General features: G+C 33.4%; 1 long non-coding RNA gene across 1 annotated transcript in view; it reads right to left on the bottom strand.

Annotated features, from left to right (window-relative positions):
* Positions 1-3,817: 3,817 nt before the first annotated feature.
* Positions 3,818-24,879, bottom strand: part of LOC107497181 — a 242,430-nt gene continuing 221,368 nt past the window's right edge. Inside the window, exons 7-9 of the long non-coding RNA XR_004952608.1 lie at positions 23,538-23,588; positions 17,367-17,399; positions 3,818-7,486 (exon numbers count right to left, since the gene is read on the bottom strand). This is a non-coding gene — a long non-coding RNA (uncharacterized LOC107497181). The remainder of the gene's footprint in view (positions 7,487-17,366; positions 17,400-23,537; positions 23,589-24,879) is intronic.

The following is a 24,879-nucleotide window of genomic DNA, read 5'->3' as shown; positions in this document are numbered from 1 at the left end:
CTTAAATCAAACAAACTCGAGGTTAGGTAAAATGCTACGAAAGAAATTCGTATGGGGACAAAATCTATTACTGGAGCTGGGAATTTTCCTCAGAAAGTCAAGGAAGCACTCTCTGAGGAGGTTACATTAACAATAACCCGAAAGAAGAGAATCCAGCCTTAAAAAGCATGGTGGGAAAGAACATTCCAGGGAAAGCTTGTTATAGCACGTGCAGAAAGATTTGCTGCAGCGGAGTAAAATTTGGCAGATACAAGAAACGTAATTTTATGATAGCTGAAGTATATTGGGCAGGGGAGTATCTCTCTCTCTCTTTCTCCCCCTCTCCCTCACACACACACACGCGCGCGCGCACACACACACACACACACACACACACCCCAACTTCTTTGAAATACACAACATGCGAAATTGGAATGAGGTAAATATAGCGCTATAGAAACAAATAAGTATTCAGAATCACAGCTTTACTGAGGTTAATTTGAATACCATAAAATTCACCTATTATGAGTGTCAGGTCAATGATTTTTAACATGTGCAATTGTGCAATTATCACCACCAACCAGTTTGAAACTTTCATCACCTCAAAAAGTTGTTTCATGTCTTTAGTACTTAATCTCCACTTCTATCTCCAGTGCCAAGCAACTATTGATCAGTGTTTTTTCCTTCATAGGTTTTCTTTTTCTGGTAATTTTATATAAATTTAATCATACTACATATCATAACATACATATTAAACATACTAAGTAATCATATAGTCTTTGTATCTGGCTTCTTAGCATAATGTATTTGAGTTTCCTCTGTCATTCCATGTGTTAGTAGTAGTTTGTTACTTTGTGTCTGAATTGCATTTCATTGTATGGATATACCACATTTTCTTTAATTCAGTTGATAGACATTTGGATTATATTTAATTTGAGGTTATCACGTATAATGCTATTATAAAGATTAGTGGATAAGTCTTTATATGAACACAAGCTTGGGGTACATAGGAGTAAAATTGCTTGGCTATATGGTAATGCTATGATTAACATTTCAGGAGTTATTACGTTGAGCCATGTTTTTAATTTCTTGCTCATAGACCAGTTTTGTAAGATCATAACAATTATGAGAGAGCCTACTGGAATACTTGATGAAACCTGTACCATATTCACCTCTTTCCAACCTGACACCGTAACATAATAAGGAACCTGGATATGAAAATAGCAACTACTGCCATTTACAGAAGAGGAAGTTCAAAAGAGTGAGAACAAAGTGGCCAATGGAAGGTTCATGTGAACATTATCAATTTGCAATGATTTTTACAGTTCATCACATAAATACAGGGTCTGTCATAGAAAAAAAAAATTATTCTAGTTATTGGAACTAAGATGTGTATACGTGTATCCAACTTGGAAATGTACTTTGCACTAACCAGAAATATGTATCCACCATGAGATCAAAAATATAAGAGTCTCTTTTCTATTAATAAGAATTTTCTCCATAACATTAAATTATTTCTACCTGCCCATTATCTTCACCTGAAAAATGCACCTTCCCATGGTATCTTCAGATCTCAGAAATTTAAAAGTTAATGAAATGCTAAATGGGCCTATTGGTAGAGAATGACAAAACTGATGAAGACAATGTGCAGTGACTTTCTATCTGAGGCAGAAACATGCGCAACGCGTAGAGAAAAAGAAACTAAAAATATCTGATGTTGTTATAAAGGAAAGCAGAGCCAAAAGCAATTTGTCTGTGCTTCTTTCCCATCTGTGTGCCTCCTTCAGTTAAACAGCCAATGTAGTCAAATCTGATCTGCTTTCCCATTATAAAAGTTGTAGCTTAATGTCTAGATAAAGACATCTTTACATAAATACTGTATATACATCTATGTTTCACGCATATGTTTCTTACATGTAATTTTTGTACACACACCCTGTGTTCCTATCTTCAGGTAATATATTAGCCCATGAGAAACACTTAAAGAGAAGACTTTTTTCCGGGGCTGGGAAAATTGTTTCTTCTCCTAAACTTGACTATAATGCTAGAAGAGCAGCAGAGAAAGAGTTATTTCCCTGATCTCATATCGGAAAAGAAAGTTAGATCCTGTATAGTCAAGACTAGAAGAAATAAACTGAGTACTTTTTAAAAATATCTCTTGGCAGATAGTAGGTATACATACTGCGGTCCTTGTCCATCAGATTGAGGACTAAGAGGCTAAGTGATTTGTCCAACATTATTAAGTGCTTCCCATGAAGAGTCAAACATGACATCTGAGAGCCTTTCCTTCAGACTAGTGCTCCAACCAGCTGACCACTCTAGCTATAAATATTTGCCCTGGCTGTATTTTCCCACTCCTGGATGATTGTCTGCCTGGCAACACGACGGCAGAAACACTAAGCCAAAATATCCTTATGTGGGCATAGCTGCCTTTTCATGGCAGAGCCAATTTGGATCTCGTCCATTGGCAGGGATGTCCCAGAAGCTGCCAATTTTAGTTCAGCCTCTTTAAAACTCTGGATTGTAAACAAACAGTAGGATTTTCCATGGTGGAAGGGAGACTGAGACAAAGGATGAGAAGAGAAGAGGGTAGGTGAAGCGAACACTTAGCTCACCAAAGGAATTAGAAATTAAAAGAATGAACTGGAAATCTTCAGGGGCTACTGCGAAGGCCCCAGATTTTTTAGTTTTTAAAGTCCATAAACTACATGCAGCTTTTTTCTTCTTTTCTTCCCTACACTTTTAAATTTCCATATCATTACTTGGTTTTTCTCTTTTTTTGATCTTCATCTCTCTTGGTAATTGAAATAGTGAGTCAAAATTAGACACATCTAGTAGGTGGGTTGCTGGTTTTTTAGTAAGAATTAGTTGCTGTAATTGTTTGGTTTTAATAGCATTCATATGACTTCATGGATTTCACAAACAAAGCTTTTTAGATTAAGTATTCTTGAAAAATCATAATTGATTACATTCAACATAATTTAGGGCAGTTCCAGTCATATCCCTTCCATGAGTCTCTAGTCATGTCCCTTCCATGAGTCTGTGGCTTCTAGAATCAAGTACAACTTTGATATCTATGTCTCACATGTCATACTGTTCTGCAATATGATGAAGTCAAGAGAGCGAGGAGTTTAGAGTCAGATGCTCACATTAGAATTTAAAGCCCACATTACTTGCTAGTTTGCTATGGGTCTTAAGGCAATATCCTTGAGTTCTCTGAGTTTTGATTTCCTCCTAGGAAAATGGAAATAATAATTACTTCACAGGATCATTGTAAAAACTAAATGACTACCTGCACCCAATATAATCTTATTATAGTTGTTGTTATATTATTATTAATTTATTAGTATGCTGTTGATTGAGATGAATGTGAAATTGTTGATGACCAGCTCACAGTATTGATATGATAAAAAAAAAAAAAACTCATTTCAATTTGGTATCAGTGTGATACCTACAGTCAATAATGTCATCTTTTCTTAAAATTTAATGCATCGTTCACTGTAAATTATGTTTTAAAAAGTATAAGTAACTCCATCTTATCCATTAATTGAGAAGATATAAAGTGCCAAAAAGCCACCATGAATTCAGGATCACTTTTAAATGTATTCGTATTTTATTGATCACTACAGCATTTACATGCATTTGGAAAAAAGAAGTACATTTTCATGTTAAAGATGTTCATTAAAATTACCAAAAAAAAAAATAAAAGCTTGGTGTACATGTGGATTGGTGGGCCCCATCCAATAACTCTGTCACTCTTCATGGTCCATGGGCACACAGGCTGGGAATCACCAATGTTGATTAAGGTCAAAACAAGCAAGAGAGACTTACACTTACAAGTGGAAATGCTAACCTGCTCCTCAGGATTTTAGAAAAGCATTTGAAGCTATTTTACAAGATAAATGGAAATGGGATAAACACAAGGCCCTAAAGAAAATATACTTCTAGTGCATTTATTAAGTACTTGGATCTGATGCATGACACCTGCTTGAAACTCAAAGAATTATCACAGGCTTTGCTGAGGAAGAAAAGACAAGAATTATGACTGCACACAGGCTCATACTTCAGCAAGTCGATGTTTTTAAATCGATGAAAAACAATCCAGTGATTCTGTTTGCTTCAAAGGGAAAGCAGTGCAAGATGACATACAGTATTTCAAGCTGTTCAAATTACTGATGGCAGAGTGGCAAGATATATATCCATTAAAACCAAATAGTTGTTTTAAAATATGTTAGCCAACAGAGATAAATAGTGTCTCTCTGAAGCAAATATAAAATTCTTTCCTCAGAATTTTGGACCCTATAATGCTTTTAGACACAAGTACCTCTAGCTATTTGGAAAATTTTCATTCAACATTTCTCAAGTGCGCCCATCGAAATCATTTTCTACCTCAAAAAAAAAAAAAAAAAAGAGGCATTAGGTATCAAAGAATACATATTTTCATAATAGGCTCTCTGATAGTCCCATTCATATTGATAAATTTATCACATTGAATGAGTTAAACATGAATAAGTAAAATATGTTGAATGTAAAGGCTATTTTCATAGAAGTATTACATCATCAATACTGCTGCCCAGCTAGAAATTAATGGGCCATGTCTAAAAGCATTATTATTTGAAAGGGATACATGCAATTTATCTTCCTTTCTTAACTATTCTCTCATCAGCATTTTCATTAATAAACATTTTTAGAAAGATTACTTTGGTACACAAAATACTAGATCATCATCTATTTGTTTTCAGAGGCTTGCATCCTCCTATCAGTGAAAATGATCCTCTTCATCTAGAAAGTCCAAGGTAGTGAATGCGAGACCACAGGACAATGAGCAATCAACAGCACTTACTAATTCTAGGTTTTCAAAACTTAAATAGATTTCTTCTATACAAAAATTTTGGCCCAGTGATGATTTGAAAATGACCTTAGTGCTCTCCCAAGTTCTGTTCCTCTCAACGGCTTACAGTTACTTCTCATTAGAGATGGCCTAAAAAAGAGAGGTATGGTAGGTCCTTCACAATTAGAAAAAAATTACTCTTTCTAATCTCTCCTACTATCTTCCCCTCAAAAAATTGACTATGACAGTAAGTCCGGAATCCAGGCTTCCGTTTTGATTAGAAACATGGAAACATGCAAAAAATACTCATGAATTATGTTTGATAAAGACATTAAAAAGAGGACGAGTGTTCGTCGAAGGCCAGAATGTAGTACAACATTTTAAAATAAAGGGTTAAAAGTATATGGATAAAGTGATAATTATTGTTTCCTAGTCTTCATCAAGAAAGCTACATAGAATAATAAAAGCTGTAAAATGACCAATATTTGTACTGGTCAATGATGTAAATATCTACCAGGCTTAGTAGACAAATTGATGATTAGGAAGCAACATATTATGGTTAAAATGACACTGCAGCATATTTAAAGAAACGTAAACTTTTTAGCTAAAGATCTTGATCAGACAATAAAATACTGCTTCTAATTTTTAAATTCTACAATTTGGAGTGATAGCTTAAAGTCATGGCATAAAATTTTAACCAAAAACATTAAAACTTAGACAATAGAAAAAATGTATTTCAAATTCTAATCTCAAATTTAGTAGTAATGCTGCTGTAAGTACTCTCTATGGATTGTCTTTTTTTTTTTAAATGTTCACAATCCTATGCTAATATTGATCTCTACTTTTGCTCAACATTATAGAGCTGGAAAGTATCTAACCTAGGATTTATGTCTAACCTCAAAGTGTGACTCTAACTACTAAAACACATTACACTATGAAATCTTGGTTTTACCTCTAAACATATTTCTCCCTAAATTTTCCCCATAAATATGAAGAAACCATTACCCCTTAATTAGTCAAACCTAGGCATTACTCTTGACCCTCTTTTTTTATGCACATTCCGCATTCAAGCCATCGGCGAGTCCCGTCAACCTGCTACAGAAACCTTTCTCTGTGTTTCCACCTCCACTATTATATCCTGAATCACCATTTTCTCTCACCTAGAATACTCAGTCTTCTAACTGGTCTTCCAGTTTACATTCCTGCTATAATGCACAGCAAATTTAAAATTGTAAATTAGAGTCAGCTCTAAAGGTTTCCCACTCTGCTTAGAATAAAATCTTAAGTTTCTGTGCTAGTATATCAAAGCCCTACATGACCTGGTCTCTCCCTCTCTCCCCAGCCCCATTGTCTAGACTGCTTTTCCAGTGAGAGCCAGATATAAGATGCAAGTTTATCCCCATCTGCACAGTCCTTGCATTTGCTCTTACCGCTCTCTGAAGCTACTCTCCCTCTTTGCCTAGGGCTGGTCCTGTCTTACATTCAGATCTCAATTTAGATGTCGCCTCTCCCAAGAAATGCCTTTTCTAATTCCCAAATTTATAGTAGCCAGTCAGTGACTCTCTATTCACTTTGCCCTGTTCTACTCTTCTGCTTAACATTTCTCATACCTGCAACTTTCTTGTTTTTGTTGGTTCGTTTATTGTTTTTCTACCCCCAAAAGATGTAAATTCTAAGACATTGTTTAATTCATGCCTCAGACACTAGAAGCTTAGTGAATATTTGTTGAAAAACATTGAATGAAGAGTACTACTGCTTGCATGTGGAACAATTACCCCTAGCCTGCACACAATGATTTTAGTGATGCTGAGAGGAATCTTCCACCCTCCTCACACCCTCCTGAATCCAATTTATAGATATTGTAAACCTGGGATTAAAACCTCAATCTAAAAAGAAACGCCCTATGTTAATGGTAAAACATCCTCCCCCAAGGGCTTATATTTTAAGCTTCAGTAGTCATTTACACCTTAATGTGAATAACTTTAGGACAGGGATGAGAAAAGTAAAGAAAAAAAAAAAATGAAACTACTAAGTAAATGAAAGTGAAGAAAAGGGGAACTGGGGCTACAACACACTTGATAAATTCAAAGATTGTCCCAGCTTCTGTCCTTAATAGGAGCTTTGTCTAACAAGTAAGGAATGATGCAGACTTAATGTTTCTTAGAAACAATCTTCACGTGCGGACAAAGGATGACCATCTGTTCTTCTGATACTAAAGCCAAGCAAAGGGAAAAAGAATAAAATGCAATACAGAGGGTTTAGATTAGATATAGGAAAGGAAGCCTACACAGAAATATGAGGTGTTATACAATGGAATAAGTTTCTGCAAGAAAACAATTTTAAATTCTCTTAATATGGAATTCTTGAGAACTAATTCAAATTTGTATCAGCAAAAGATGTTCAAGAAGAAATTATGTCTAAAGTCAGGAAAGTGGACTTTATTCTTTTGTCCTTGTGAGTGATATCATTTGATAGATTAAACAAAGATAGTTAAAAGACCTTAAACAATTAGAAATCCACAGTGAAGATTATATAATGACAGATGTCATACCTGTAGAGCTGTCGTTACATGCTGCAGCAAGAGACCAAAACGCAACCCGAGCACATGAAGCTTTTGTATTCAATTTTCTTGTGTCAGAAGTTACCTCTTGTATGACATAGAGTTGCCTGAGTGCTCTGCAAGGAGAGTGCCAGAAGAGGCACAGAATAAGCGAGAATAGTGCCAATGGTATATCTTTTAATTCTCCAATTTTCTCCATGCAATATTCTTTTTTTTCCTTCAAACCCTCTTTTATTTGAATATCTGACAAACCCCTAACCCATTGACACTCATGTCCATGATGTAAAATTTTTCTTCTGTTCCACTAAATCCCTGTGTATTCTATATTCTCAGTCCAACCAATTTTCCCAAGAATGGTTCCAGATTTTCAAAGATTCCCAGAACAAGGGTATACTCATTTTGGTTTTGGAGTTCTGGAAATTTTGTTGTTGTTTTTAATGGTTTTTTTTTTTTCTAAAAGGAATTTTAGAGTACTGATATTAGCATATTCCACCCCACCTACATGACCCCTTACATAAGGCACTTAGTTTACATCTGATCACATTCTAAGTGATTGAGGGCCAAATGATGTCCAGCATGATTTCTGAATGAATCTGACACAGTAGTTGTCATTTAAAAAGTTCCTAGTTGTGGAAGTATACTGACAAGAAAAAAAATCTACCTAACAGACAATGGAGGCTAGTCAGACTGCAGGGCATCTTGTAAATTCATTATCAGTGCACATAATAACAAATATGCTCTGGAGAATTTTTTTTATCTAATTATCATTTTTATTATGATATTTTATATTTTGCAGATATTCTTAAATTGATTGGCCAATGAATATAATGGAGTAGTCATTAAAATTATTTAAAAAGTAGAAATAATTATAATGATAATAAATCAAATTATAGTCCCTTGTGTTCAAAAGCATAAAAAAATTATGTTGACAAGTGACACAGTAAACATGGTACTTTTATTATTTTAAAATATAACGTGAGAAATAGTTTCAAGAAATATCCTTCCTCATTTTTAATGTTCGTAACTTGAATTTTATATTTTTATAGATTTGTCTGAACTTAGTTTATATGTTATGTTTATTTTTATAGTTTTATAAAATGTATTTTTTGTTTTATATTTGTACAATATTTAATCAACTTTAAATTGAATAGGTGGTGGTAAATTATCCAAGATTATGAAACGTTAGAATAATGGAGTCCTATATGTGTGAAAGAAAAGTGACTTGATTAATTGATTAAAATAACCTACACTAATTCGAAGAATTACCACCATTTTTTAAAAAGCCCTGGTAATACGAACAAATCTTTACTTAGTGTTTTATACCTCCACAGGACCCTACGTGAAACCTAGGTTAGGGCAATCACCAACTAGAACCTGTTTCTCCATGCCCCCATTCCACACACACTAAAAGAATGTTGTTAAGTTATGTTCATTGGTGATCCAGAGAGAGATGTATTTCTGAAATTTTAATGTACATAAGAACAACCAGGATGCTTGAGGAAAGTGCAGATTATCAGGTGATTTTCCCAGAGATTCTAATTTGGCCAATGTTGGTTAATTCTGAGACTCTGTATTTTCCCCAGGTACCTAAGGTAGTACTGATGTAGGGGTGTCTCAGGTGTGCTCTTAGAGAAACATGCTAGACTGTGCTAACATGGAAACAAGAAAAAGGATACACTGGGTTCCTAGTGATTGTGTCATAAACATAAAGGAGTGGTTAAGTAGAACAGATGGAAAATTACAACTGGAAGAATATTCAGGACCACTCTACTATTGAACATGAGTTAGTGGTCATTATTGTTCAGTCAGTTTTTTAACCACAAGATAAGGTTTTACAGACATACCTATTTTGTGCCCAAATGCTAATTGTCTACATTTTTATGATACAAGAAGCTTCACTATATAAGGAGTTAAAAGACTGAGCTCTTGAGATTTACTGCTTGGGATAATATCCCAGTTATTCCACTTACCAGCTATATGACTATATAGAAATACTTAACTTCTTGGAGTCTCAGTTTCTTCAACTATAAAATGGGAATGGCGATATCTCATAAGGATAATGAGGAGGTTAAATAAAATAATAAGTGTGAAGCAAGAATCCTACTCAGGTATGTATTGAGTCTAATAGATATTATTTAGTTTTATTACTGTTATCGCCTTTATCATTGTTATTTTTTAAATCATTATATAAATAACAAAATCCACAAATACTTATTGGTAACTTTTATTTATAAGACATTATGCTAGAAAAGAGGATAAAACTCAAGATTTGCTCCAAAATACATAATAAGCTTATAAAAGAATTTTAGGATGTACCTAGGTAAATATAATAAAAGGTAGAGAAAGTAGAAGTAAATGTAAAAGAAATAAATATAGAAAGAGAAGTGTGAGATTATTTGTGACCTATGTAAATGATAGAAAATTAGAGATGCTTTATGGTGGAAGAAGCATTTGTGCTGAGACATGAATGGCTGAAATACAGAAATAAAATAAAGGGCTTTCCAGGCACACTGAAATTGCATAACAAAAGCAAGAAGGTAGAAAAGTATTCAGGCATGTTCTCTAATAGTGAATTATTCTGTGTGCTAAAACATCTAGTACCCAGGGAGCAACAACTTGGAAATGAGCAGAAAAAGTAAATTGGAGGGGTTACACAGTAGAGATCCCTAATACCTTACTAAGTTTGAGCCACCACCAAATCATTAGAAATATAAATTCAGGGGCCTCTTCCTAGACCAACTGAATTGGAATCTCTGGGGATGCAGCCCAACAGTTCTTTGTTTTAACAAGTTCTCCCAATGATTCAGATACAAGCTCAAATCTGAGAACCACTGCTGTAAGGTATAGCATAGGTTGGAAGGGAAAAAGATCAGGAAGTCTGGGGTCCACCGTGAACCAAGTGAACCAGCTAGCAGACTATTGAGGAGGCTATTGAAATCCCATGTGTGAGAGAGTAAGGGCCTGAACTAAATCAGTGGAAATAAGAGAAAAAGGGGTTGATCCGATTATATTATAAAATAAAGTCAACATTCTTGCATTTGTTAACCTTTGCTATCATTAATTTTAAAAAAAGATTTGTCAAAAGATAACCCCTAGTTCAATCTATACATATTATAAGTCTGAAAATGTGAAAGTGGGCTAATGGCACTTTCCCCCTCTACTTTAAAAATTTTAATTCCATTAAAGGAGAAAAAGGAGACTATGCTGCTGCAAAGCCATTTAAATTAGCACAGTAACTTTTGTGTGAATTGACAATCCCTGCTATCAGTAATCTAGAACTATCAGATCTCTCTTGCTAAATTCCAACTCTATTTGATTTCACACTGTGATTTTTTAATGGTCTTATTTGTGCATTATTTTAATTTTTCATTATATATTGTGCCATTTAGTGTTCTCCATGATTATGTTTTCACTGAACAGATGCACTACGGTTTCACTGCACCAAATTCTATGATCCATAATTAGATGTCAATATGTTTTCTTTATGAACTAAATACATTTTTAGTTACTTGGACATTAATTAAAATCACATGCTGGATTGTTACATCCTTTCAACACATTTTTGAGGAAATATTTTTGGTTTAGTTGAATGCTTTAAAACATTTAATTTTGTACTATATAATTCTTTTTTCCATAAGAACAGATACTGTAGCTAATACATAAATATTAATTACAGATTTGCACCACAGAAGCCATTAATGAGATATAACCATTCACATGCAAAAACAATGACATTTGATGAATTAGGAGAAAACATTAAGTTTTATAATTTGTTGTTTTTTTTAAATATATCATGATTTGTATTTATTTTTATGGCAATTCTAGAAAAAAATAAATGGAAAGAATGTCAGAATAATGGCAAACAATGACCAATATTGAACTACCATGGGAATAGAAGCAAATGTAAAAATTTACATACAGATAAAAAGAGCCATGATGATAAGGTGTTATGGAGCTCACACTCATTAGTAATGTTATATTGTGCTATTTTGAACATTCTGAACTTCTCATGAATTTAATGATTCACTCATCTCATGGAAAAACTGAAAACAGGGTTTCCAAAGGAGAAAGAGAACACTTCTAGCCTCTAACTAAATGTTGGAAAATCAAACTCCAGAGAGTTACTTCACTTATTCCAGGCATTCTCATCTGTTTTTATAAATATAGTCTGGAACTGGCCAGAAGTCAGGGGATAAAGGGAGTATATATGAAAAATATTATAGCATGTCTCTGTCATTCTATCTCTGTTACTCTATTGTTTTCCCATTTAGAGCTACATGCAGTTCATACAAAAATTCCCCTCAATATAACTGGTATAACAGAAACTATTACATTTCCTAACACTAGTCAAGATTTTGCCTCAAATTTAAGGGACATAAAGGGCAAGGTTGTGACCGATTTGGAAATTGTTTATCCAAAATAACTCCTCTCCTTGGGTTTCTACTGACTTGTTTCAGGGATTGTCACCTATGGCAAACTGATATTTAGTTGGGTGTCTGTGAAGCATCCAAAACTACATATATCTATATATCTATATAAAGTAGACAAGCAACATCATCAGGTTCCAATATCTCAGCATTTTAAGAGTGAAGTGACATTTTGCAAATATGTTTTAGAAAGGGCTAGCTACAAGAATTGAGCTTACTAAACACATAGCCACATTTTATCAGTGATACTTACAAGCAAACTTAACAACAAAGTACAAAAACTAAGGAAAATATTTCTGCCTTGAAGGTCCCAGGAGGTAGCAGCAGGAAGTTCTTAAGAACATACTATTGATTAAAATTTCTCTTTCTTGAAGGGAAGGTTCCATGTTCACACTTAAAGCAGAAACCCTCCATGTTAGAAATGCAGAATCTCATGCCCCATGTCAGACCTACTATATTAGATTCTACAGTTTGACAAGATCCTCCTAGTATGTGAATTGAACACTAAAGGTTGTGAAGTCCTTTCCTAAGGCTATTAGTCACAACAGAGTGCTTGTAAATCATATACTCCACCATATCCAAGACCATCATAGATATTTGGGGTGACTGGATGACTGGATGAAAGAATATTTGGGACATAGGCTAGAAAAATAGTTGTTGTAAATCTTAAAATCAAATTTAACTAGATGTCCTGTATTTAATCTGTCTCTCCCATTTGGCACAATGAAACTCCCCTCCACCCAGCCCTGAGACTTCTTCCACAGGAACAGCTCTCTTCTGCCTCTTTCCTATATTACTCTGCAAAGTCAGGAGTCACTCTCCTATCTGGCTTGCTTGTGCTGAGACCACCCTCATAATAAGAAAATTACAACAATATCTTCCAGTTGAAAAGTAGATAGTCTTCCATTTCTGGCAAAATGGCACACCCACTCTACCACTGAAGAATTCGTAAAAATGTTAATATACTCTTAAATGCTTTAATTCACAAGAAAATAACAAATATTCAAACTAAAATCTAAGTGAAGGTGGAAAATAGTGTTAAGAGGATGAGTGAAACTATGTTTCATCTCGAAAGGTTTATTTAACACAGTAAACTTAAAGTTTCCTTTTAATGGCCTTCGGGGCCTCAAGGCACAAGAGACAAAGTCCAAGAACTGCTCAAATTAAGGAGTCAAAGAGAAAATTCTTAAATAGCTGTGGCCCAAGAGGTCCAGACATCACAGCAGACATGAGGTTAAAAGTATTTCCCTAAGATTTAATAAGAAATAAATAGTTTACACAAGACTTTGCATAGGTAGGTACTCTAAAAATCTCAAGTCAAAAATCGGATTTACATTGGTTCCAATCTAGGTAATACACACAGATGCCACAGAGGCAAATAGAAATTTTCCCTTGAGCACTTACCTTCTTCCTGGAATAAAATATTCCCCACAAATGAGGTTCTAAAAAACATAAGGTTAAAACTACATAACCCACTCAACCCCCCCCCCCAAAAAAAACATCAAAAGAGAAAACATGAATAAAAATAGCAGAATTGGATTTATGAATATAATATATTTAAACACACTTGGTATATTTTTAAATTAAATATTAAAATATGAGTAGAAAAATCAACAGAGTGTTAAAATAAAAACAGTTAAAATTTTAATCTCAGAAGATAGATTAATAATAGATCAGGGATACATCAGTAAAACAATGAAGAGTCTAAGAGGAAATTCCTAAAAATCTGTGATCCCCACAAAAGTCCAACCTTCGTAGTAAAAGCAAAGTTAAAAACATAAGTAAACAACAACAACAAAAACAGCTTTCACATGATTTTACAGCCAGCCTTAATTTTCATAACTTGAGTGTTCTGAAAAATTCAAGCTAAAATTTAAGTTTATAGAAATATATGCTAAAAAGAGAGAAGAAAAACTATGGTATAGGTACTATTTAAAAAGAAATTTTCTGAGGATTATCTAATAGGAATGAAAGAGATCAATGCACATATTCAACATTCCCCAAATTCCCATTAGAAAAATGAAAACTCACCTAGGCTCAGCACAGTGAAACCACGGAATGCCAATGATAAAGGGAAAATATATATGAGAATTATAAAGTCAATTTATTTTCCAAGGAGTGGAGATTTGTTTGATATGTAAGTTAATCGAATCCAGACTTCAGTGGAATTATATATTCAATGTATGGGGAAAATAACTGTGAAAAATTAATTCTATGAATTCGATGTTATAATTTTTATAATAATAATAGTAATAATTTATTGTGGAGTTAGAAACTATAGACCAAAAAAAAACAACAACAACAACAACAAAAAACCTGATACCAAAATCAAATACTATGGAATACAAGATACTAGAATTAAGCAATACTAAAGTTTTCATATTATTGGAAGTGTTAAGATATTGCTTAATATTAGATGGTTATATGTTAAATAGTGATGTTAAAATATCTAGGTTATTCATTAAAAATATAGTGATTGGAAGCACAAAACCATATTGTTGATCAAATGTAATTAAATTAGAAATAATTAAGAAAAAGATAACTAGATAACTAGAATGTTAAAAATTTTTAAAAGCATGCTTTTAAATAATCATGATTCAAAAAGGAAACAAAATAATAACATATTCAAATTCAAATCTTAGTGGAATATTATGTATCATTATTGTGGGGTGCAATTAAAACAGTATTTAGAAAATAACATAATTATATGTCTATTTTAATAAAGAAGTCATATTACCAAATAAAGATAAAAATAATAAATTTTAAGAAAATAAGAAAAGTTATTATAAAGATAAAACATAGCAGTTAGTGAAAGAAAATATATATTCTGTAGAATAAATCAATATGTCTTACTTGTCAAAACAATAATAAAAATGTCAATCATCTGGCACAAAAAAAATTTTTTTTAAGTAGATACACCAAAAAATAGGAATAAAATATGAGGCAGAGCTACATTAGTATAGACTGTACAAAGATTATAATTTTTATATGAATAAAATTTAATTGATTAAATGGGAAAATTCCTAGAAATATATAACTTAATGAAACTGTCTAAAGATGAAATAGAATATCTTAAGAGTTCTATAGCCTGTAAAAAAAATAAAATTTGTAAAAAAATCCTATCCTGAAAACTCCATGTCTGGATAGTTTTAGCAGTGGGTTCCACATAGCAGTTAAGAACCAAAAATTAAAATACTAAATATCTACTATAGGGTATTGTAAAAAACAAGAAAACTCCTCATTTTATATTATGAGAATAGACTACTTTGAATTTGGATCCTGACAATATGAGAATAATATGAACAACATGAGAAAGGAAATCTCATAATCACAGATACATAATTCTAAACATATAAGGAAATTAAACCTAGCAATGCATGAAAAATTATGACTGAGTTAGGTTATCCCAGGAATATATTGCTGTCTTTGTATTTGAAAATAAATTACTGTAATTCATTACATTAATAAAGGGAAAAATCTTATAATCATGTCCACTGGTTTCTAAAATTTAGAAAAGTTATTTAATAATTCAGAAATTATACATGTTTAAAATAAAAAGCAAAACAAAATAAAACCTCTTAGCACACAAAAAGAAGAAAGGAACTCCTTGACTAGATAAAGTTTGGGAAAAACCTATAGTAAACATAATTCTTAATAGTAAAACAAAAACTGTCCCTACAGTTTTTGAAAAGTAAATGGAACAAGATAATATTGTTTCTACTCATAATAGTACTAGTTATCATTTCTACTCATAATTGTACTAGTTATCATGGCCAGCACAGTAAGGCAAGAAAAATAAATCAAAGTATTTGCATTGAAAATTAAAAAATAAAAGTTTCATTAATTACAGATATATTATCTATATACAACAGAGCCTAAGAAAATCAACAGATATGTAATTAGAATTGATTAGAAAGCAAGTTTAGCAAGTTTGCAAGATACAAAATAGCACACTAAAATAAATTATACTTTTTATACTCCATCCACAGATTTAGAATGTGCAATATCTTTAAATATTATTTAATGCTTTATAAAAATATATGGTCTGAAGAATAAACAATCTGAAGAATGAGGAATGATAAAAATCTTTAAAAATTTTACAGATAACATTATAAAATTTATTAAAAATTAAAGAAAACATATAGAGAGATTTTTCAGAAATTGGAGGATTTAATATCATAAAGTCAAATCTTTCCATTTATCAATAAAATTCTAAACAATATCTTAATCAAAATTTTAAGCAGAACTTGATAAGCTGTTAAAAATGGAAGAGCAAAGGGCTAAAAATTGTTAAGACTTTTGTGAATAACAAATTGGAATATATCTCTTACTAGAGATTAAGAATTATTTTTAAATTATTGAAATTAAGACATTTTTGGTATTGCCATAGAGACTGAAAAATAGTCCACAAACAAAATACCCCAGAAAAGGATCCACGCATTCATGGAAAGTTGATTTCTGACAAAAGTGACCTTTCAACCATTGATAAAAATACAGAATTCACAATAAATCATTCTGGGGCAATTGATTATCTATATGGAAAATAAATAAATAAATAAAAACAATTAAGCATTTCTGTTAAACGAAAGACACCATCCAGAGGAAAAAGAAAATATTTTCAACATATATAACAAGATTCTAGGATCCAGAATTTCCAAAGAATTTCTGCTAATAAATAATAGAACAGAAAAAAATGAGCAAAGAATTGAACAGACACTTCACAAAAGAGAAAATCCAAACAGGTAATAAATAAATGAAAAAGCAATAAACTGCATTATTTTTAGAGAAATATAAATTAAAACTACAGTAAGATAGCATTACATACCCATTAGACTGGCAAAAAATTTACTCTGACAACACCAAGTGCTGACAAGCATGCAATGCAAATAAATATTTACATGTGTATGTATACACTACTGGTCAATGTAGAAATTAGTGAACTACTTGCGAAAAACTTTGTGGTTATCTAGATTATCTAGATTTAAACCCTAAAGAAATACTTATATATACACACCAGGAGAACATTCATAATAGTACTTTTATAATAGCAAAATGTCCACTGAAAAAGTAATAGCTAAATAAATCAGGTGTGATCATACAATGGAATGCCAGAGAGCAATTGAAAGTTAATTAATTACATTTACCTGCATCAATGTCTAAACCTCCGAAACCTAATACTGAGTGAATAAAGCAAGTCGTTGAATAAATACAGTATTATTCCATTTATAGAAATTAAAGTCAACATGCAAAAGTAAGCAATATATAATTTAATATTATAATAATATGGCTAAAATATAAAGAAAGGCAAGAAAATTATAAACATAGATTCAGAGTAGTAATTTTCTCTGAGTTACTTGGGAATGGAATAGAATCATAAAAAGGAACACAGGAGATTGCAAAGGAATGATAATGTTTCATTTTGCAAATTTGTGATCTGAACATAATAATTCTTTAAATGATGATTCTTTGTATATTTTGTATATTTTATAAATATTTCTTGGAATCTACTCAAAATTTATAAAACAATTAAAAGTAGTAACATAAAATAAATGCTTTCATTAATACTCACATATTCAATACAATCGACTTTGAAAGCAATGTTCTGCAAAAATAACACAGAATTTGAAATTAGAGAAGATTCAATAATGCATCAATCTGTACCACATCAAATGTTGAAAACTATTTAAACAAAATCTAGTGTCAGTCTTTACTTGGAGCTGTCCCTGAATTCTATTTCGTTACTCGCACTTAGTAAGTGATAAACTAAGACCCAAAGACTGCATGAAAAAGTTCAAAAAGTGAATAAATGTTTATCAGCATATATGTTAATTCAACAAACATTTATTGATTACCTATTACATGCAAGGCAATAAGTCTGGTGCCGTGGAATTCACAAAAATATGAAGATATTCAAATCTCCTCTCACTTAGAATTTCTAAATAATCTCCTAGTGTTTCTCTGTCTCTGTCTGTCTGCCTGTCCATCTCTGTCTCTGTCTCTGCCTCTTTTAACTCCCTCTCTCTCAAGCAAACCAACTCTATCTTCCTTGTGGCTCCCAGACCCATATTTTTATTGTACAGAGCCTAACGCAGTATCCAATTTATGATAAAATTTTCAAAAGGATTTCTCTGATCATTCTTTTCTTTGCAAGCCTCTAATGGTCCCCCATCATATACATTTAAATGCCTACCAGATCCAGGCAGGTCATTTAGATGAGTGAAGCCTGCCCAGGGGAAGAAAAAAGAGAGAGAGCAGAAGCCCTATATATAAAAAAAGGCAGCAGCAAATCTGTTCCAGCCAAGTATTGCCTCATAGGAACAGAGGCTCAGTGTTGTTCTCTCTTAAGAAAAGAATAAAATCTCGATTTTCTAAAAGTGAAATCTCCTAACTTTTTGATTCATTTTCAAAACCATTAAAGACCTTCCGACCTACAAAATAAAGTACAAACTCCCTGACATAGTATGCAGGGCTCTTCAAATTCTAACTTCCTCATGTTTCTTCCCACATTCTATGTTCTGCAGTCTTCCTTCCTGTACACGCCATGTTCTTTGACAGTTCCAAGATGGGCGGACATTTATACTGTGGGTCAATCCCTGATCCAAATCCACTCACCCCTAAGGACTGCACTCAAAGCCACCTCCATTTGGAAGTCTTCCTTAACAGCTACAGGACAAAGTCAGACATGGTTTACCATATCTCTTCTTTTCTTTGTTCATATACATACAGGCTGTCCCTGACTTTCATATTTTCAGCTTCTGAACAGCCAACACTTTCATGCATTATACATCGACATTCCAAAGTGCCTTTTGTATGCCAAATCCAGACTTTCGTATATCAGCAGATCAACGAACATTTTGCACTAATGTGTGGTGGCACCGCCTGACAGCCAAGAGTTCTGTTTGGGCAGTCATGCCATCTTTGTCTGTCAGAGCAGGCTTTATGTAATTATTTGAATATTTTTTGCTCTTTGCCCTTATTATTTTGCCAAAATGAATGGAAAATGAACATTGAAAATGCTGATAATAGTGATAAAAATCATAGGTCTCATAAGCTTAACACAGTTGAAACAAAGATGAAATCATTAAGCATTCCCATTATGGCACTTCTTAACCCCAATCAGGCTCTTATTAGATTTAAGCCCAGTGGTTCAATTATGAAGAAAAAAATATAAGATTAAGGACTCTGTATAAAATACTGGAAATAAATTGTTGAAGATTGTTGTAAATGGCAAGATATAATTAGAAATTATATCATATACTTTAGATCTCAAGGGAAAAAGAAAACTCTATATAACATATAAATCTATTTTTTTTTTTACTTTTACATTATGACTCTATTATGTGTTTAAGAAACCTATTATGTAAGAATCTATGGATATTCGATGGGCTCTTTCACTGGGAATCATAATGCTTTTTATTATATCTTTAAACTGTGGGTGTTCTTGATCCACTTTCTCCCTCATTTGCTCACTCACTCACATGCCATCCAAGATTGCTGTGGAACCTAGCCTCGCTCATCCACTACTTGATAGCCACAAGTTCCACGGTGGAGACTTCAGTACACCTTCTGACACAAGAAAGATGGAATTTAGAGCAAAAAAAAAAAAAAAAAAAAAAAGGCATACACTGTGCGAACCAAAGAGAAAAACCTCAAGTATTGGGGAGTGGGAGAAAGAGTTCTAACAATTTCTAACTGTATATCAGTTACTATATATATATCGCTGTTTATCCTCATAAAATTTTGTCAAGGGTCACTGAGAAGATGATGAAAATGAACTCAGAGAGATTTATGAACTCAAGATCATAAATCACACAAGTAGCCAAGCTACAATTTAAAATCAACTCAGCCTGAATCCAAAGTGTGTATCCTGTTTTAAAATCACAATGCCTTTAGTATTACAAATACCTGTCAAGACTACTATCAAACAATCAAAAGATACATGTTCTCCTGCTCCATTCTTTAAATTTGCCTCTCTATGATGATTTAACCTTCTTTTTCCAAAAGTTCTAATAAAGCCATTTCTCACATGGTTGATTTGAATAGCTGCTAAAAAGGAACATCTTGTTCCTCATCCAATGAGTGGTGATTTTGTCTTAATATTAAATATTTTACACAGCTCACATACAGGCAAAATTTTCTGAAATGAACTCCTTTGTTGTTCTCAGGAGTGAACTTTTTTTGTGTGCATCTTCTCACAGTTCTTACATTCAAAGAGATTTTGAAATGTCATGATACACATGAAAGTGATGAATAGTGTATGCAATAAGATGAAAATCAAACCTAAATGTCCTGCTCATAGTAAAATGCCATGTGATCCCATGAGATCACAGCAATTTCAAATATGTTTTTATTCTATAAATTTGTGCTCAAATACATTAATGAATAATTGAGGACTAATCCTGCGAATGTCTTACTCCTTTGCCTCAATTTTTTACTACCCTTTTCCTTCTTAAGGTATTGCAATTAATGCCTACATATATATCTGCGGGGCTTCAAGTTTTACAAATATCTACCTGCCCTAGCCCATTAGTTTGTTTTCCTAGGATTCTCTATGAAATTTAATATGTGCATAGTCCCTGCTCTATCTCTATCTTGTACTCTGGCTCTTCTGAAATGGACAACTACCAGAGATTGTGAAGACTCTGCTCTCTGGCTGTAATTACTTACCTGCATCTATATATACTTTTACCACCAAGACATCCCTTGCAGATATCATTGGTGGCCCTCTCAGATATAAAGAGATCCTTTTTTACCTACTGCTTTTAGTGCTCCCTGGTAACAGCTCATATCTTCAGCCTCTTTAGACAGATAACTCCACACTGTCTTGGAATTACCTAAGTTTAGGTACTTGAGAGAAACATCACCATATTGACCCTGAGTCAATAGGAAACTAATGGGAGTAAAAAAGGCCTCGTTCCTCACGGCAGGACAGACTTTCTGACTCACCAGTGCTTCCCCGTGGAATGTGGCTAAAGTTGAACACCTGAAATGAAGGTTTTGCCTAGTTTTTTCCCTTTTCCTACTGTCCCCTCTCACTTATGTAGAGATTTCTCCTGAACAAATAACTCTCTTTCCTAGTTTCAAGCATTGTGTTGGGGACACTCTACTTATAGGGAAATTGATCTAAGGAAATGCCTACAGCCAAAACAGAGTATGTGTTTTCTTTTTGTTTGTTCATTTTTTTCCTGGACTCAGTGGCCATAACCCAGTTTATCGGTTGTGTGAGTCCAAAATTCTGGATCATGGACTGTTTCTTCTAAAATTGCCTGTCCACACCTTCATGTCTTGTCCAAGCTTTTAGGTGTAACTGCTACTCTCTTGGAATAAAAAGAAACTCGGTGGTGTTGCTAGGGTAGAGATTCAGGGCCTCATGACTTATGGACCTATGGATGCTATAGATTTACAGGTAACTAAAGGGAACATCTTTGATAGGAAGAAGACTCAGGACCAAAGAGACAATAATACGTCTGACTAAGTAACTCCAAAAAAGGCAAAAATAAATTCTAATGCAAAGAGTTTACAATAGGATCAACAGATGGATCGTGGAATTTGAGGAGGTCGAATTCAAGGTTTATCTTGGTGCAGTTTCAGGAGACACTGACATAGAAAACATACACCTATGGCCTGGGGACAAGTAAGGACCGTTTGCAACTGAGCTAATTCTCATGCTGCCAGGAAGTCCTATCTTCTTTCTTGGAGATCAATTTACTTGTTCTTTTCTGACTTCCTGAATGTACTTTTGGAAACTAAGCTTTCTTAACCATTTTGCTACATTTAAACTTGTGATTCACGCCCCTCAGTTAAGACTCTCACAGGTTATCCTCCCTAAGTATCTTCCCCCCTTGCTATAAATGCTACCATACAGAAACTGTATTTTATGTAGTTTTGTGCGTCCTAAACTTTTTGAAACCACTCTATTACGTTGCCCCCCCCACGCAAATATATGGTATTTTGTAACATTAATTTAAATTAATTAGCATTAATTTTGAACATTCAAGTTATTATGCACTATTTCTAATTGTATATCTGCTTCCATCTTCCCAACTGAATTAAAGGCTTCTAGAAGAGCCATACTAACTTCACTTTTAAATCCTAGTATTTTGTCAGATCTGATCTTTCATAATTTTGTAGGATGAATAAATGGCATGTATTTACTTAGCAAGAAATTATTGTGCACCAACTATGAACTAGAACCTTTCCGACCCACTTGTATATAAGTATCATTTTGAATGATACAAATATGCTATCTCTTCATAGAATTTTACATTTGATTGAGCAAATATAGCTAATAAATAAATAAAAAGGCAGGGGTTAAGTTTTATAAGGGAAATAAAAGGGAGATGTAATAGAAACTACCTGCTATAGGAGAGGGCTCCTTCAGCTAGAGTGCTTAGAGGGTATTATCTAAAGGAGTGGTACTTTGGCTGAGAAATAAAGGACAAGACAGAGGAAGGGTATACAGCAAGCAACCGCAACAGAAAGTGTAATGTTCCTGAGGTAGTAAACAGAAAAAAAAAAACATGTTAAAGATACAGACAGAAGGTCAGCAAGACTGGAAAGCAGTGTGAAGAAGACGCATTCTACCAGATGCAGCCAGAGAGGAAGGTGCAGGTAGGTCATGCTGAACCAATAAGCATCTGAAGACTCAGCCACATGTATCTGACCAAGCTGCATAATTTCTGAGGTCCAGTACAAAATAAAAATATGCAGCCCCTCTTTAAGAAAACTGGAAGGAAATGCAATTTAAAGTACTAAAATTTTAACTCATTTTGCTTTCTTCCTCAGTCTTTCGATCTGTAGTGATAGTTTTTTATTTGGTATTTGATATCCCTCTGGCATGGGTGGACATATTTGCTAGGGAAGCACATAGGGATGCCCAGCGCCATGCCCCATTCCAAAACATGGCAGGATGTGAGCACCCGAACTTTCAACTTCCCACACCTCTGATCCCCCCTCAGAGCTGGAGATGATGCCATTTTCTGACTCAGAAACTGTTAATGTTATCATCTTCAAGGGAAAACTAGGTTGTGGAGAAGGTAATTCCTGACTAGTCAAATACAAAATGAAAGTACTTGAAACGTAATTATCAAGACAATAGCCTAAAATGCTCATGTAGTGTATCCTGCTTCCAGGAAATACTGCATCAATCCTGGATCTAAAGATAGTCAGGAAAGAGATGATGAACCTCTTGCTATGTTTTTTTTTTTTTTCACTAAATTCTTAGTCAAATTTTAAGATTTCTGTTTAAGCCAGCATTTTCTCATTCAACATTTATTGAGTATCCACCATGTGCCAGGCACATACCTGAATACATTAACTCCCAAACTGAAATGCAAACCACGATATAACTAAATCTTAGCTTGTTGTATAATACAATGTCTTTGTAATTAGTGTTCCATATTTCCTATGAAACTGAACTTTTAAATTTAGTGTTTGTTAATGTCCCAAGCACTGCCCCATGGTGTTTAACACCTCAAACCCTAGGACAGAGGTATTTTCATTCCACATTTGTAGATAAGGTAACTGGAAAGCAGTGCTCTTAGGTAATTGAGGGAGTTGCACAATTGGAGACTAAGGCTGTAGCTCAGCGTTGTCTCACTCTAAAGCCTGAGTTTTTCTTATAAATTACCCCTTCTCCCAGCTTTCCCTTGCAATGAATCACCATGACTTTTAAGTCCTCACATTCACAAGTACTCAACAATTCAACAATTCTGAAATATCCATTTCAAAAAAAGCCTACCTTGCTTGTAGTTAGTTTTAGAAGAGCAGTACTTCAAATAGTTCCAAATACCTAAAAGAAATGTTGAATGCAATGTTAGTAAACTGCAGCACTTGAACATAGTATTGGCTATACTTTTTAAACATGCCTCACTGAAATAGTCAAAATCAAGCATGGAATTAGGTCATTCAAAGAGACAAGTCTGTGACTTAATGTTATTTACTACCTTATTTGCAAGGATCACATTTCCAAAAATGTTAACAGTTGTATGTATATTCAAAAGCAGTATAGAGATCAAGGCAGTGATTTTCTGAATACATCAAAAGTCTCATAGGATTCCCAGGGACCTGCTGATTAACCCAGTAGGATATTAATTATAAACACATCTGCCATTCTTACTTTTTGTTCTTTTTCTTTAAATAGGAATGGAGTAATTCAGACCTGTGTCTGTGATTAGGTGTAGCTAGCAGTGCATGATGGGCTAGATTTAGATACATTTATGAAGCATCAAATCAAATGAAACAGTTTACTAGAAAACATAACTTGTACGGGAGATTAAATGTTTGAAGTAGGAAAAAAGATTAAAAAAAAAAGTTTAACCTTAAATAAAACTGCATATGAGGTGGGCGAATGTGAAAGAATAGATAGCTTCATTGTTTCTCGAGAACAAAAGTATTTATAGGTCCTATATTTTGTGACTCATCACTGTGCTGTAAAATATTTGGGGTATTACTCATAACTACAAAAAAGATATAGAATAGTTTTATGTTAGGGCAGAGGACAAGGTGAACAAGCTGGCATTCTACTTATGACAATTCTAATTATAAGAAATTGAACAGTTTCTCTAATTTTTGGCTGCTTTTCTTTCTCTGCAAAAATAAGTATATCATTTAAAACAAATGATCCATGTGCTTCGAATCTAAAACTGTCACAGAAGACAAAATGGAAATAAGGCTTAGGGAGTGCAGAAATGTAGCAGATTGTAATAAACTCTCCTTATATTTATTGAGCAATGTAAGTTTGTGGTTATTATGAAGACATGTGCTTTAGGGAACAGAGAAATACCCAAGGGGCATTTCCTTCAAGCGTTCCTTTTCTCTAGAGCTAAGATGAGCACCAGAAGGAAACAGACATAACAATATAAATGAAAAATGTATTGATAATGGATGAGAAGACAAAGATTACATAAATCCTTTAATTCAAAAACATTCTTTTGCAGATAAGACTAGTAATTTTGAGCAATAACTTAGTATATAAAAAGTTCATTTTGTAGCATTTTCCAGTCTTTGTCACTAAGTAGTAAACTCTAAAATCAAGTTAACTTTCATAACAATATTAACTCTTAAAGCAAATACTAATTATC

This window comes from Rousettus aegyptiacus, unplaced genomic scaffold (assembly GCF_014176215.1).
Source record: "Rousettus aegyptiacus isolate mRouAeg1 unplaced genomic scaffold, mRouAeg1.p scaffold_m13_p_8, whole genome shotgun sequence".
Classification (NCBI taxonomy): domain Eukaryota; kingdom Metazoa; phylum Chordata; class Mammalia; order Chiroptera; family Pteropodidae; genus Rousettus; species Rousettus aegyptiacus.
The sequence above is the reverse complement of the archived record's forward strand: the minus strand, read 5'-3'. Positions and strand labels throughout refer to the sequence as shown.